This window comes from Pelobates fuscus, chromosome 12 (assembly GCF_036172605.1).
Source record: "Pelobates fuscus isolate aPelFus1 chromosome 12, aPelFus1.pri, whole genome shotgun sequence".
In the NCBI taxonomy this organism is placed as follows: Eukaryota; Metazoa; Chordata; class Amphibia; order Anura; family Pelobatidae; genus Pelobates; species Pelobates fuscus.
The window spans coordinates 38,570,298-38,586,781 of record NC_086328.1 but is presented as its reverse complement, the minus strand read 5'-3'; the positions used below and the strand labels follow the sequence as shown (position 1 = coordinate 38,586,781).

General features: G+C 39.0%; 1 protein-coding gene across 1 annotated transcript in view; it reads left to right on the top strand.

Annotated features, from left to right (window-relative positions):
- Positions 1 to 16,484, top strand: part of LOC134578475 (uncharacterized) — a 133,592-nt gene that overhangs the window by 66,379 nt on the left and 50,729 nt on the right. The gene's annotated exons all lie outside the window — the stretch shown is intronic.

The following is a 16,484-nucleotide window of genomic DNA, read 5'->3' as shown; positions in this document are numbered from 1 at the left end:
GGAGGCTAGGAGAGAGACCAATAGCATGGGGTAGGGAATGGGTTAGTCTTTAAAAAATCCTCCAAATGAGAGATGACAGTGCAGGGATGAGCAGATGTCTAAAGAAAGTCACTCACAGAGCAAAGGGAACACTTATTTGCTGAATGAGGGGGCAATATAATGAGGAGTGGGGTTATTGAGGGCTTTACAGGTAAATGCTCCAAACTTGTGCTGTTACAGTCCATAATGAATGCGGCAGCGAGGCTCATCTTCCTGTCCGCCCGCACCTCCCACACCTCACCTTTCTGTCTTTCTGTCTTGCTTTCAAATATCTACATAATGCTGTTCCCATCTATCTATCCACACTAATACACAAGTATGTCCCATCTAGGCCCTTACGCTCTGCTGAAGACTTATGTATATCTTCTGTCCGTGCTTCAACCTCTGATGCTCGCCTTCAAGACTTCTCCAGGGCTGCACCATTCTTGTGGAACTCACTTCCTTCCTCCGTTAGATGCTCACCCAGTCTCCACTCCTTCAACAAATCATTAAAAACCCACTTCTTTATGAAAGCGTATCCATTAAACTGTTAATAGCTCCCGACTGCTTCCTCTCTTGCAACTGTCATTAGTCTAATACTATCCTTACCCTTTGTGTCACTTTACCCCACTCCCTCTAGCATGTAAGCTCATTGAGCAGGGCACTCAACCCCTCTGTTCCTGTGTGTCCAACTTGTCTGGCTACAACCACATGTTAGGAAGATTAGCCTGGTGGCAGCATTCATAAAAAAATATGAAAAGAAAAAAAAAAAATATGAAAAGGGGCAATGGAAGTATTTAGAAATCTGATGAGTAGTGAGTTGCAGTAGTCAAGTCAGGAAATGATGAGTGCATTAACACTAACATGCTTTAGATGTATCTTAAGTTAGAAAAGGGCAAATGACTCCACACAACCTCTGAACGTGTCATGTGGTATCTGGCACCAAGACGTTAGCAGCAGATCATTTAAGTCCTGCAAGTTGGATTGGATTTGTTGTTCCAGCACATCCCACAGATGGTCAATCAGATTGAGATCTGGGGAATTTGGAGGCTAATGGAAAAACTTTGAACTTTGCTCCTCAAACTATTCCTGAACCATTTTTACAGTGTAGCAGGATACACACCTTGGCAGATTCCATTTTAATGATGTAATTAATGTTATACCCTTCACCTGTCAGTGGTTTTAAAGTTGTGGCTGATCAGTGTGTATTCATCAATATTGTAGGGAGTCACTGAGATTGCTATCAGAATGTATTTTGCTGTTCAACTGGTTTGTTGTTTAAACACTTTCCTTTAATATACAGTAACCAACAAGTGACATAGATAAATTAATACGTACATTACATATTTGATATTTAATAGCATTATTATACATAACTTTCCAGGATTTTTCATATTTTTTTTTCTCATCTGTTTTATTTAACAGGTATGTATATATTCTTGTTTAATAAAATGAAATAGACACTATAAGCACCAAATCTATTTTAGCTTAACCCCTTAAGGACACATGACATGTGTGACATGTCATGATTCCCTTTTATTCCAGAAGTTTGGTCCTTAAGGGGTTAATGGAGTGTTTTTGTTGTGTATAGATCATGCCACTGCATTCTAAATGCTCAATTCTATGCCATTTAGGAGTTAAACAACTCTATTTTGAGATTAAAACTTCTAAAGTAAACACACTGTACTGATTGAAAACAAAACAATTATTTTGTGCAGGCTTTGTGAGTCACGATATACATATGCATAATGTAAATATTACAGATATATGTTTCAGTACACTGATTTGGTTTACAGATCAAGTGAGAAAAGTTAACTAAAAAAGGAACCGTAAAAAATCTATATTTATATAATATATATTAAATAGGGAGAGTCTATTTCATTTACCATTGTCCCTAACTCAACCCTGTTTAGCTAATTAAATGTGCGAACCTCATCCCAAAATACATATAGTATAACTTCACATTGATTTATATAGACAGAAAAACAGAAAGCAAAAGCTTAAAGAAACTCAGTAGCTTGTCCTTCGTTTATTCCCTGCTCAGGTCTCAACATGTTTTTCCTCATTTGGGCCATTACAAATAGAATCTATATATTCACATATCAGACTGATCTCACCCAGAAGGGAAGTCCAGAACCAAAGTGCTGACAAATCCTCTCTGCATGAAAGATACAGCAACACCGGACAATCGCTTTGACCTTCTTTGGGCCTTGTCATCCAGGTGTATCTGATACCACTCTGGGCACAGGGTCAGCATCGGGATTATCCGTTTAGCTTAGGTAGAGTCCAAGTAAATGCATTGCAACAAAAACAGAGAGTATGAGAACTCTGAGATGGACAAAATGCTTACAAAAGCTCAGTTTGGTTAGTCCCAGTTCAGATGTTTTTGCGCAATTGTGCCATTACAAAGAGAACCTATACATTTACATATCAGACTGATCCCACCCATAGGGACAATATTTTATTTGCCTCTTGCCTACCCACTCACCTTATCAACAGTTAATATTGTGCTCAAACTGTATTATCCACCTAACATTTTGTCACCTTAAAATACTGCCACGTAACTTTTAAGGCTCACTGTAAGATTGTTAAAAAATATATTTAAGATGTGTGGGTCTAGAACAGAACCCTGAAGAACTTAGATTGTACAGCTATCCAAGTATTTAATATTGATACTATATCGATTGAAACGTTTTTATGTTCTTAGTCTACAAAATTCTAATTGAGGCAGTATTTGTAAACTTAACAAAGAGAGGGGAAGATACAGCGCTCACTCAAATGGCAGCAGATTCTGTTAACTGGATACCGTAACAATCCAAGGGAAAACAATAGGTAGAAAACAAGAAAAAAACAGATTTTATCCAAGTATACTTTGAAATAAATATAGATGTACATGTATATATATATATATATATATACAGTACAACTAAATAATGGTAGAAATAACTTAGATATACTTAAAAAGCCCCATTGGAATAAAACAAGGGTCTTTTTGAGGAGGTGATGATTTAGTGTAGTTCAGTCAAAAGTCCTCCTTGGCATTCAAATAAATTTGGTTTTGATTGAGTAAGGGAGTTCTGTTATTGGCATCTCATGTAAAATATAAGCAGAAAAGTGCAACCCAGTATGTTCAATATCTCAATTATGTGGAAAAAAAAAAAGAACACACTCACAAGGATAGAGCCTCCAATCAGCTCTTAGATAAGGCTTTGAGTGGTATAATCCCCACGCAAGGATGCAACTGGATTTTTTTCTCTTTGAGTGTTCACAGTGGAAATGGCATATGAAAGAATAACAACAGGAGATAGTGCTCACTGTTTCAAACAAAAAAAAAGTGTGTGGAAAAGTATGAAAATTACTCATAATTTTAAGAGCACTTTATGCTCAATGATATCAGCTTAGGTGGAATGATTCCTACTGAGGATATTTATCAGTAGAGGTAGATGATGGGAGGGTTCCTAGAGAGGCTTCTTTAAAAAGATAAAATAAATACAGGATAAAAAAAATAATAAAAATATAACGTTTTGAGGGTAAAAATATACCACAAAAAATGAAATAAAAGCACATTAAAAAGTCCTCCTGAATAGTCACAATCGGTTTCGCCCTTGGGCTTTCTCGAGTGATCAAAAACATCAGTCCTGCATGTGGCCCTTTTAAAGGGTTTTGAAATTAACAATATTTTTAAAAAGTCGCATTATTATGATATGATTATGTCACATGGTAACCATTGGTAACCATGGTAACCATGGTAACCAATGGTAAATCATTAATTGTGAAACCAAAGCATTTAAAAAACAAATTGTTTTATACATACATATCTTCTAAGAATATTAGGTACACATTATAAAACAGTAACATACTATATTTCTTCAAAAACCGTAAAATAATATTTTTTTATAAGATCGGCATAAAATGACCGCCGAAAAGGAACTACATATCACATGATGTCTGTAGGAAAAAATAAATATTTTTATAATTTTTTTTTTAAATAAATATATATATATAAAATCATCATCAGTTGTTACGTAGATCTAGTAAGTAGAATTTTAGGTAGATAAATCTAATGAATAGAGATAGGATTTTTAAAATCTTTAATAAAATACTAATGGAAAAACTGGTTTGTATATTATAAATAGGAGAACTGTGCCTATTTATATATAAATACATTTTATTCAAAATGGGAAGAAAGTGTATATAATAGGCAGTCAAATACAAATTTAAAAATAAAAATTAAGTTATAATTAAAAACTAAAGATTAGAGATTTAACATATAGCTAGTGATTAATATAGGAATTTATAAAAAAAAAATAATAAATCATGTGTTTTGGATTTTAGGGATAAAACATGTTTTTAAAAAAAATCTATATTCAAAACTAGTTTATTAAAACTGAGAATAAGGGGATGTGGGGTCATGATTATGTTAAAGAAAATTATGTAAATCAAAATCTACGTTGAGTCCATCTGGCTGTAAAGCTTTTCAGTCATATACCAAATTCCTCTTTATTCTTCCCAAAATTCTCATGATATCCCCTAGTCTCCAGGGTTTTTTACATTTGTGTATACCATAGGCTGTAAAAAGTTTCAGATCTCTATGGTAGGTTAAAAAATGCTTAGAAACAGAATGATATTCGAAAACCTTTTATGATGTTTCAGCAGTGTTTGATCATTCTTACTTGCAAGTTCTTTGTAGTCATTCCCACGTATTTGTGACCGCAGAGGCACTCCAATACGCAGATTGCATTTTTTTGACTGACAAGTTATGAAAATTTGAATGGAAAGCAAATTTTTTGTGATATTGGATTTGAAGCTTGTGATTTTTCTTTCAGCGCAGTTAGTGTTTCAACACACCACACAATTTCTGCACCTGAAAAAACCTTTTTGGTCTGTTAGCGTACCTGTATGTTTTGTGGTCATTTTTTTTGTCATTTCTTGTTAATTGAGCTTATAGGTTGGGTGCCTCTAAAAAAAATTTTTGGTCTGTTTGGGATAAAACACTTAAATAATAATTATGTGTATATATATATATATATATATATATATATATATACTAATAATAATAATAATAATAATAATAATAATAATAATAATAATAGCTACACATTGTAAAACAGTAGCATACTATATTTCTTCAAAAAACTTAAAATAATAATTATTTATAAGATTGACATAAAATGACCACCGAGAAGGAACTACATATCCCATGATGCCTGTAGAAAAAAAATATTTTATACATATATATATATTTGTAGTCGGGACATAAGCCGTAATAATAAGCAAGTAGTAGTAAGCACAAGTCGGTTGTGGTGTGCCGGAATCGACGTATAGGGTAGGCCTGTAGTAAAAGAGGGCAAAAAGTTGATAAATACTTATATAATCTTTATTACATAAACGTTACAACGCTAAATCTTTAAATGCTAGTCGTAATTCCTGTTCTGGCTGAGGTATGTATCTGAAATAGGTGGCTGACTTTCAGCCCTAATCTTTAAATGATATTAGCAGTTACATTGTAACTTGATGCCGCAGAAGCGGCTCCAATTCTGAAGGAATGATCTGAAAAGTCCAAGGGGTTAAGAGCGAGTCTTATGAAAGGTGTTCCAATGTATAATATGAATTTGGTAGTGGTGAGAGGTTTGCCATGTAGAAGGAGTAGCGGCGCGTTTGGCTTTAGCCCGCTAAGTAATTGGCAATATGACCCCGTAATTTAACTGGCCACCAATGATTACTCCTGGAGTAGTAGCATACTGCAGTAGGTGGACCTAACTGGTTTGTCTTGGTGTGATCATTGTCTTAGTAGTGGTAGTGGGTTTGTCCCGACGTTGTATACCTTGAGTATATTCTTGACAGAATAGGCTGGTCTGAAAGGATTAGTGCTAGGGAAGGCACTTAGGGTATGATTGTTGTATACTGGTGAGATAAAGTTTGATGGTGTTTAGTGATAGTTTTAGGTTGAGGTGGCAAAAAGAGATAAACGCCACTATGAAGTCTAGTGAGTGTGTGTCGCAGAGATGAATTTAGAAAAGAGAGTGAATGCTCTATTGTATGCCTGTGACATATTGCTAGGGAGGGCAGAGCTGGCCAGATATCTGCTGTGTGCCATGAGGTGACTTAGTCCAGGATTAAGTCTTGGTATGAGGGAGTGTGCATCTTACTGATGTCGGCTGTTGGGTGGGCTTAGAAGAAATCCTGAAATTTAGAACGAGAAAATGTGTCGGCGGCTGTATCAATGCAGCCAGAATATGTATGCAAGTGATGTGAAATTGTAATGTAGCTGCTATCCATGTCAGTTGTCTAATTAGTCTCATGATGGTGAAAAATAAGGATCTGCCCTTATAGATAATGTTGCAAGCTGCTTTATTGTTGGAGAAGCATTTCTTCTGCTTCCCCCTTCCATATATATATATATAAAAGGGGGTAGCAGAAAAATGCTTCTTCAACAATATATATACAGTCAGGTCCATAAATATTGGGACATCTACACAATTCTAATCTTTTTGGCTCTATACACAATCACAATGGGTTTGAAATAAAACAAACAAGATGTGCTTTAACTGCAGACATTCAGCTTTAATTTGAGGGTATTTGCATCCAAATCAGGTGAACGGTGTAGGAATTACAACAGTTTGTATTTGTGCCTCCCACTTTTTAAGGGACCAAAAGTAATGCGAAAGATAAACAGTCATACATCAAACTTTCACTTTTGAATACATGGTTGCAAATCCTTCGCAGTCAATTACAGCCTGAAGTCTGGAATGCATAGACATCACCAGACGCTGGGTTTCATCCCTGGTGATGCTCTGCCAGGCCTCTACTGCAACTGTCTTCAGTTCCTGCTTGTTCTTGGGGCATTTTCCCTTCAGTTTTGTCTTCATCAAGTGAAATGCATGCTCAATCGGATTCAGATCAGGTGATTGACTTGGCCATTGCATAACATTCCACTTATTTCCCTTAACCCCTCAAGGACCAAACTTCTGGAATAAAAGGGAATCATGACATGTCACACATGTCATGTGTCCTTAAGGGTTTAAAAAACTCTTTGGTTGCTTTTGCAGTATGCTTTGGGTCATTGTCCATCTGCACTGTGAAGCGCCGTCCAATAAGTTCTGAAGCATTTGGCTGAATATGAGCAGATAATATTGCCGGAAACACTTCAGAATTCATCCTGCTGCTTTTGTCAGCAGTCACATCATCAATAAATACAAGAGAACCAGTTCCATTGGCAGCCATACATGCCCACGCCATGATACTACCACCACTATGCTTCACTGATGAGGTGGTATGCTTTGGATCATGAGCAGTTCCCTTCCTTCTCCATACTCTTCTCTTCCCATCACTCTGGTACAAGTTGATATTGGTCTCATCTGTCCATAGGATGTTGTTCCAGAACTGTGAAGGCTTTTTTAGATGTTGTTTGGCAAACTCTAATCTGGCCTTCCTGTTTTTGAGGCTCACCAATGGTTTACATCTTGTGGTGAACTCTCTGTATTCATTCTGGTGAAGTCTTCTCTTGATTGTTGACTTTGACACACATACACCTACCTCCTGGAGAGTGTTCTTGATCTGGCCAACTGTTGTGAAGGGTTTTTTCTTCAACAGAGAAATAATTCTTCGGTCATCCACCACAGTTGTTTTCCGTGGTCTTCCGGGTCTTCCGGGTCTTTTGGTGTTGCTGAGCTCACAGGTGCGTTCTTTCTTTTTAAGGATGTTCCAGACAGTTGATTTGGCCACACCTAATGTTTTTGTTATCTCTCTGATGGGTTTGTTTTGTTTTTTCAGCCTAATGATGGCTTGCTTCACTGATAGTGACAGCTCTTTGGATCTCATATTGAGAGTTGACAGCAACGGATTCCAAATGCAAATAGCACACTTGAAATGAACTCTGGACCTTGTATCTGCTCCTTGTAAATGGGATAATGAGGGAATAACACACACCATGGAACAGCTGAGCAGCCAACTGTCCCATTACTTTTGGTCCCTTGAAAAGTGGGAGGCACATATACAAACTGTTGTAATTCCTACACCGTTCACCTGATTTGGATGTAAATACCATCAAATTAAAGCTGAAAGTCTGCAGTTAAAGCACGTCTTGTTCATTTCATTTCAAATCCATTGTGGTGGTGCATAGAGCCAAAAAGATTAGAATTGTGTCGATGTCCCAATATTTATGGACCTGACTGTATATGCCCCCAGGCTTTAGTGACGGCTTCGATAGTGTAGACTTCAAATAGTTCATATGTAGTGTAGAAAGAGGGTAGACCAAGGGTCTCGACTGGCCAAATATCTGAACCAGGAGTCACTGAAGATAGTTGCAAACCCTGTATGGGCTACATCATTGGTCTATGTTATAAGGGAAATTCAGAGATGGGGGAAAAAGGATTGTAACAGAGCTTCCTGTATCCTGTTTGGGTACCTCCACCGACGTATGCTCCTAGTGCTTACCAAGGGCATCAAGCACTTCTCCAGACACCATAAGTACTGCAGACCCCATGAACTGCAGCAGCTTAGTTTGGGTCTCGCCGTCTCCTACCTACCCTTGACCTATGACAAGGTTCCAGGTTCCAGTGGGTGAACCTCTCTTCCTCCAGAGAGCAAAGCAGGAACAGCTCTTGCAAGAGCTAGTAATTATTCAAGGGAGTATGAAGAGCATAGCAATCCCTTGTAGCAGTTTCCCCCAATAAGAGACAAGACTCTACATTGAGGGTAAATCAGGAACAGGAAGTCTAATGGCACACACTGTTTTTTTATACAAGTTTTACAGCAAAGGTAACACCCAGGTGGACCTAGTTGGGCACCGAATACAAAACACACAAGCCATTAAAAACAGAGGTTTACATTCAGACACTCCCATACAGTGTACACAATCCCTCCCCTCTGCCTGTGATGCAATTAACGAAGACGATGAACTGACTCAATTAACTCTAAGAAGAATAAACATACATTTTTACAAACTCCAAAAAGTACCCCAAAATACAATATATCCCCACCAAGCCACATCCCCTGATAGCCCCGATCCGGGTGAACAACATATCCAAAAATCACTCAGATTGGGTTATGGGCTCAGGAATTTCCTGGAAGTCTTATTTTTGCCCCACCGTGCACATGGTCCCATGCCCAAAACAGTTCCATACACTCGACGACAAAACACTGCTGGACAATTTAAGATGGCCGCTGCCGCCACATGTTTGAATCTGTGTCAGTTAAAAGTCCAAGGGGCAGAAACAGTACTTTTGAACATGGGTTATCACAGGGCCCATAGTCCCAGGGTAGGAGGCTGGCAAGCAGGCCCATCAAAAAACTCATGGCAAACTCCCTTAAAAAGATTCCCATTGTAAGTGAAAGGTGAGACTAAGTTTCTAACTGTCATTTTAGAAATTACAGCAGGAATTGGAGACACACTGTCTGGGCAAAATCTAAAGAAACTTTTTGAACTGACAAGTAACTTAAAATTATGGCAACCATAAAGATAAGCTAAATGATGTTAAAATAGCCACCAGGAAAAGTTAACTCTTTCCTTGATAGGAATGTTTAGTGGGACGAGACTGCCCTCTATAGACCAAATACTTAAATTGTTAATTGGAAGGTAACCACACCTCCAGTTTTCTATTGGTCTATCACCTAGTGACGAACAGAGAATATTTCCCTTTAAAAAGGTAAGCAAGAAAGGGAAGAGAGGGGGCAAAGCAGTCGGAAGCGGAAAAAGTCAAAGAGTCGGAGTTGAAGTGAGTTGGAGTTTGGGTTTCAGATTCGGCCATGCAGAGAAATCCATGACAGATATCCACTCCAGGGCACTCAGAATTTCTTACACACCAACAGGGCCGCCATCAGGGGGTGACAACCATAACCACACACTTAGGGCCACATATCTTCAGGGGCCCGGTCAGCGCTGTGGCCGTTGTATAGCGCGACCGGGCCCCTTTAAAAAAAAAAAAAAAGCAGCCGCAAGTACTGCTGGGAGGAAGTGGTCACTTCCTCCCAGCACACTCTGCGCGGGAGGAGCGCGCGCCAGTGAAGAGGGAGAGCCAGGCAGTGAAGAGGCAGCCGCGCCGACTCCCATCATCCCCAGCCACCCTCCTGCAAAGAAAAGGTAAGAGACAGGAGGGTGGCTGGAAAATGAGCTATGTCTGTCTGTTTGTATGTCTGTGTATGTATGCATGTATGTCTGTCTGTATGTATGTATGTCTGTGTGTATGTATGTATGCATGTATGTATGTCTGTCTGTATATATGTATGTCTATGTATGTCTGTCTGTCTGTATGCATGTATGTCTGTATGCATGTATGTCTGTATGCATGTATGTCTGTATGCATGTATGTATGTATGCATGTATGTCTGTATGCATGTATGTCTGTCTGTCTGTATGCATGTATGTATGTATGTATGCATGTCTGTCTATGTCTGTCTGTATGTCTATGTCTGTCTGTATGCATGTATGTCTGTCTGTATGTATGTATGTATGGCTGTATGCATGCATGTCTGTGTGTATGTATGGCTGTGTGTATGTCTGTCTGACTGTATGCATGCATGTATGTCTATGTATGTATGTCTGTGTGTGTATATATGTCTATGGATGTATGTATGTCTGTCTGTAGGTATGTCTATGTATGTCTGTATGTTATTATATATGTATATATGTATGTCTGTAAGTCAGTATGAATGTATGTCTGCATATTATTATGAACGTATGTCTGTGTGTATGTGTATATGGATGTCTGTATGCATGTATGTCTGTCAGTATGTCTGTACATATGCGTGTCAGTCTGAATGTATGTATGTATGTATGTATGTATGTATGTCTGTATGCCATTATGAATGTATGTCTGTGTATGTCTGTATGCCATTATGAATGAATGTGTGTATGGATGTCAGTGTCTGTATGTCTGTCAGTATGTTTGCATGTATGAATGTATGTGTGTGTGTATGTATGTATGTCGGTGTCTGTATGTATGTGTCTTTATGTCCTCGTGCATGTGTGTCTGTATGTATGTTAGCATGTGTCTGTCTGTCACTATGTATGACTGTGTGTATGTCCCAGTATGTGTGTGTCAGTATGTATGCCTGTATGCATGTATCTGTGTCCTTTTGTATCAGTGTGTGTGTTTGTGTCTGTGTGTGTATTCCTGTGGGCGATATTTGGAGGCGGATTCAGGGGGGGGGATGGGGCAATTGTGTGTGTCCCCCCCCCAAGAAAACCGACGGTCTCCCTCTCCCCTGCCAGCACATGCAGGTGCTAGCCCTGCAATGTGCCTGCGGACCGGAGGGGAGATCACACTGCCCCCCATACACACACACTGCCCCCCCAATACACACATACTGCCCCCTATACACACATACTGCCCCCCATACACACACACTGCCCCTCATACACACACACACTGCCCCCCCATACACACACACACTGCCCACCCATACACACACTGCCCCTATACACACATACTGCCCCCCATACACACACACTGCCCCCATACACACACACTGCCCCTCATACACACACACTGCCCCCATACACACACACACTGCCCCCATAGACACACACTGTCCCTATACACATACTGCCCCTATACACATACTGCCCTTATACACATACTGCTCTCCATACACACACACTGCCCCCCATACACACATACACTGCCCACATACACTGCTCCCCATACACACACACTGCCCCAGACACACATACACTGCCCCCATACTCACACACTGCCCCATACACACATTGCCCCCATACACACATACACTGCAACTGTCACACACACATACTGACACATACATACACACTGCACCCCTGACATACACTGCCGCCCTCACTCACACACTGCAACCTTCACACACTGTCCCCCTCACACACACACACACACACACTGCACCCCCACACATTGCACCACTCACACACACCACTGCTCCTATGCCCTATGACAGCCCCATTTCCCAGCAGACCTCAGGTAAGTTGTCAAACTGTTCTTAAACAGTTTGACTACTTACTCTGGGAGGGGGTCCTGGCACTATTGGCACCATAACCACTACACTGAGCTGTAGTGGTTATTGTGTCTGGATTATTTAGTTAAATAATCTACAAGTGCCCCTCCCGAGATCAGGCTCTGGATCCGCCACTGACCCAGTGGGCATATTTGGAGGCGGGCCCCAGGGGGCCCAGACCCTGAGCTGAGTTAGGGGCCCCAAAAATTCTGGTGGCGGCCCTTCACACCAATCACACATCCATTCAGTTCCTGAGACTACCTACTCATCTGATGAGAATGTCTACTCAACTGGTAATTATACTGGTTTCATTTAATTAATCTAAATTAATTAAAATTTTCTAATAGCATGATATATGACTGGATAAATCACGATCAGATTTCGATATTTAGAAATCTTAGTTACTAAAGAATATATAGTTATAGCATCCCATTCTGCAAGTGGGAAAAGAATAATTATATATTAATGTGGTTACAATCACATGTTAGCATATCGTGATATTTATCCAGGTGTATTGATTTGCTATAAAATAAGATAAAATATCTGTTTAGGCAAGTTAAAATTTCAGCTTGTAGAATCTGGTAGATTATTTTTATTGGATGGTTCCAGGAAATGACTAATGAGCTGGTTTAGATGTTGTGTTAATTAAATTTACATGAGAATAGGTCTTAATTACCTAGGAGGTCTAGCCAGCATTGAAAGGGTTATTCTAACTGTTAGCTAAAGTTTTATGGCCTTACACTGCAAGCTGTGTGAGAGAAAGTTTTTCTGTGTGTGTAAACTTTCACTTTCTTTTTCTGTGAAGCCCATCATAAATCTTGTCTTGACAATTGGCTGTGTTAGCCATTGGAATGTATTACCATTTTTATTGCATACTCATGTTATACTGAATATTCATTGATTATTGTCACGCATGTTACTTATTATTATTATTATTATTTAATTTGTCACAATAAATTGTATCTATTTTTATAACAAATTGTGATTTTATTTATATGGAATACATTTCACTTACATGATAACGATCTTTGGGATCTGAGAATTGAAATAGTGGGTAATTCTCAACTGTTTACTATTATTATCCAATAAATATCCCCACAGTGTGCATCTGTGTCAACTGGCTCTAGCTAAAGGCAGACATGAAGAAATTATATGAACTACTAATGTTAATGTTAATGCTAATGTCAAGTGACTAAGAGAGGCTATACCTATGGTGAGGGATGAGTGGGCGGGGCCCACTGAAAAATGTGTCAGGAACGTTGGCCTCTCGGTGATGGTAAAAAAAGGCAATATGAGTGGACATGTGAAGTGAGGCCCTAACTGTTAACCAAGAGAGGTTGCCCCTTGGACCAAGGGGCGAATACCTCCATGCGTGGATGGTTGTTGGCCTCACAGGAATTAATTAAAGTACAGCTAGTTATTGACATAGTAGAAAAAGAACAGCCAGTTGACATTACCCTAACAGAGAACAGGATGAGTGTTTAGAAGAGCATGAATTAATTAAAATGTACCAATGTTCTCAGACAGAGGAATGAAATATTGGAGAAGCTAAGGAAAGAATATGGGAGGGAAAGGTAAGATCTGGCTTGGGTGGGTAATGTACTGTGAGTAAAAGCCACCTGTAGTAATGTGTCCAGCAGTCTTATGGATACTTTAGAAATATGTAACCTGAGGACGAGTGAGAATTAACCCCTTGCCAACTAAGAATACGTACAAGGAACATAGCAAGGAAACTAAATATATATATACCTGAACAATTGAGTAGAGTAAGGATCATGGGGTTCTACATAATTATGGGGAGGACTGTAATGGAGATTGTAACTTATGATTGGACATAGACATAAATGAGTGACCACAATTTTGGTCCTACAGATACTTAGGGTGATAGACTATTCATCACTAAACTGGGTCTAGTTTGCCTAGGCTATAGTATATGAGAAAGGAGTGAGGAAAATTAAGGATCCCTGGGAGTTAGGCCTGTGAATGGCTTGTAGGGGAGGTGCGTTACCAGCGCAGTTATAGCCGTGTTTGACCCAGCAATGATGACTATGGTGAGGAGGCTACTGTAACTATGTTATGATGGACAGGCTGGATGAACATACTAGTGGGAGTACAATGTAACTGCAAAATATTATATGAATACATAAGAAAATTTATTATATTTAGGCACAGGAGTTTTAGAAGTTTGAGTTGTAATATGGAATGGATCAGCATGCTTGATTTTGTGCTAGGAACTTGTCCATACATAGCATGAGTATGGGGAGAATGACATGACACTTTAGTAGTTAAGCAAATTGCCAGTACAGTGAGGGGGAACACTGTAACATAGAACAGTACTGAATAATAGTATCATTATAACTATGACTGCTAGAGTGGTAGTAATGTTGCATATAGTGATTCGTACGGGTGAATTCAGTTGAACGGCTGGCTGACGACTGCTATGCGTAGCACCGAACAAAGAGGTAAGTATGAATGAATGGTATAAATGAGTCGATTAGTGTGAAAGAATGCCGTGTGTATGAGACCCTTTTGGGAAAAACTCACAGTTTGTGACCGAGGAAGTGTAACTCTTAAGCAGTGTGGAGGTAAGAGATCGGCGAGATAGGAACTTGGCAGCGAGAACGGCTGGACGGGATGGGAGTTGGTGCCTGAAGGAGTCTGGGAAAGCCTGAGGCACCTGCCAAGCACAGCCAGCGGGAGGAGAAGCCCCAACAGGGTAAGGTACGGAGGTCTGAGCAAGGAGAACTTGGCCTGTAGCGAGACCACGTGGGAGCGATGTCCTGGTGTGTTGAACCGAAACCGGAAGTCAGAGGTTCTGAATGAACCCAGCGGTGACAGTCCTGTAATGGAGGGGGCCTGAATTTTTATAGCTAGGTAACCCCTCCCACAATTACAGGCTAGGCCTTAATATATATCTATATAATTGTGACCTAATGATGTCTTAATATTGCGACCTTTGTCTTTTTTTTTTTACTACAGGCATCATGGGATATGTAGTTCCTTTTTCGAGGTTATTTTATGCCGATCTTATTAATAATTATTATTTTAAGTGTTTATGAGGAAATAAAGTATGTTAGATTGTGCCTAATAGTATTAATATTTTTATATATGCATAAAACAATTTGTTTTTTAAATGCCTTGGTTTCACAACGAATTATCTGATATTATACACATGTAAATGGTTACCATGTGACTTAATGATGTTATAATGTGACTTTTTAAAAAATTTGTACGTTTCAAAAGCCCTATAAAAGGGCCACATGCAGGACTAATGTTTTTGATCACCTGAGAAATCCCAAGGGCGAAACTGGTTGTGACTATTCAAAAGGACTTTTTAATTTGTTTATTTAATTTATTTGTGGTATATTACAATAAATATTGTTTTCACCCTTTTAATGTTTAATGCTTTTAATTTTTTTTGTCCTGCATTTATTGTATCATCTTAAAGAAACCTCTCCAGGGACCAATAAAACATCTACCTCTACTGATAAATATCCTCAGTAGGGATCATTCCACCTAAGCTGATATCATTGAGCATAAGGTGCTCTTAAAATTATGAGTAATTTTCATACTTTTCCACACACTTCTATTGGTTTAAAACAGTAAACACTATATCCTGTTTTTATTCTTTCATATGCCATTTCCACTGTGAACACTCAAAGAGAAAAAATTCCAGTATCATCCCTGCGTGGGGATTATACCACTCAGAGCCTTATCCAAGAGCTGATTGGAGGCTCTATCCTTGTGAGTGTGTTCTTTATTTTCCCACATAATTGAGATATTGAACATACTGGGTTGCACTTTTCCGCTTATATTTTACATGAGATGCCAATAACAGAGGTCCCTTACTCAATCAAAACCTAATTTATGAATGTCAAGGATTACTTTTGACTGAACTACACCAAATCATCACCTCCTCAAAGGCTTATAGAAAATAGACTCTTGTGACCCCTCTGGGACATTTTAAGTATCTCAGATAGTGTTATTGTGTTTAAGGAAAACATCAAGTACCATAAGCACTACAGGCCAGGAGTGACCTAGTGCAGTCCCTCAAGATTTATTTATTTAAAAAATATTTTATCAGGAATAATGCATTGAGATTTTAGTTTTTAAGTATGTCCTGGGTCCGCAAAACATTGCATTGATACAATAAGGTACAACAAAATACAAAAACAATATTAATAGAACAAGTAAGAAATATATAATCAACCATGACAGGTGCATTCTGTTTTGAAATATGTGGAGAGGGATCTCTTAAAGTATTTTACGCCTAGGGAAGATTTGAAAATGTGCGGAAGGTCGTTCCATAATTGTGGTGCTCTGTTGGAAAAGGAGGATCGAGACGCTTTCTTTTTTTATTGAGGTAGACTAAATAAAGTGCTGGTACTGGATCTGAGGTTATAGGAGGTTGGAATAGCCAGGGAGAGCATTATGCTCAGGGAGGGTGGGAGCTTCCCAGGAAAGCTCTTAAACACAGGGCTGGAAAGATGAAGGGT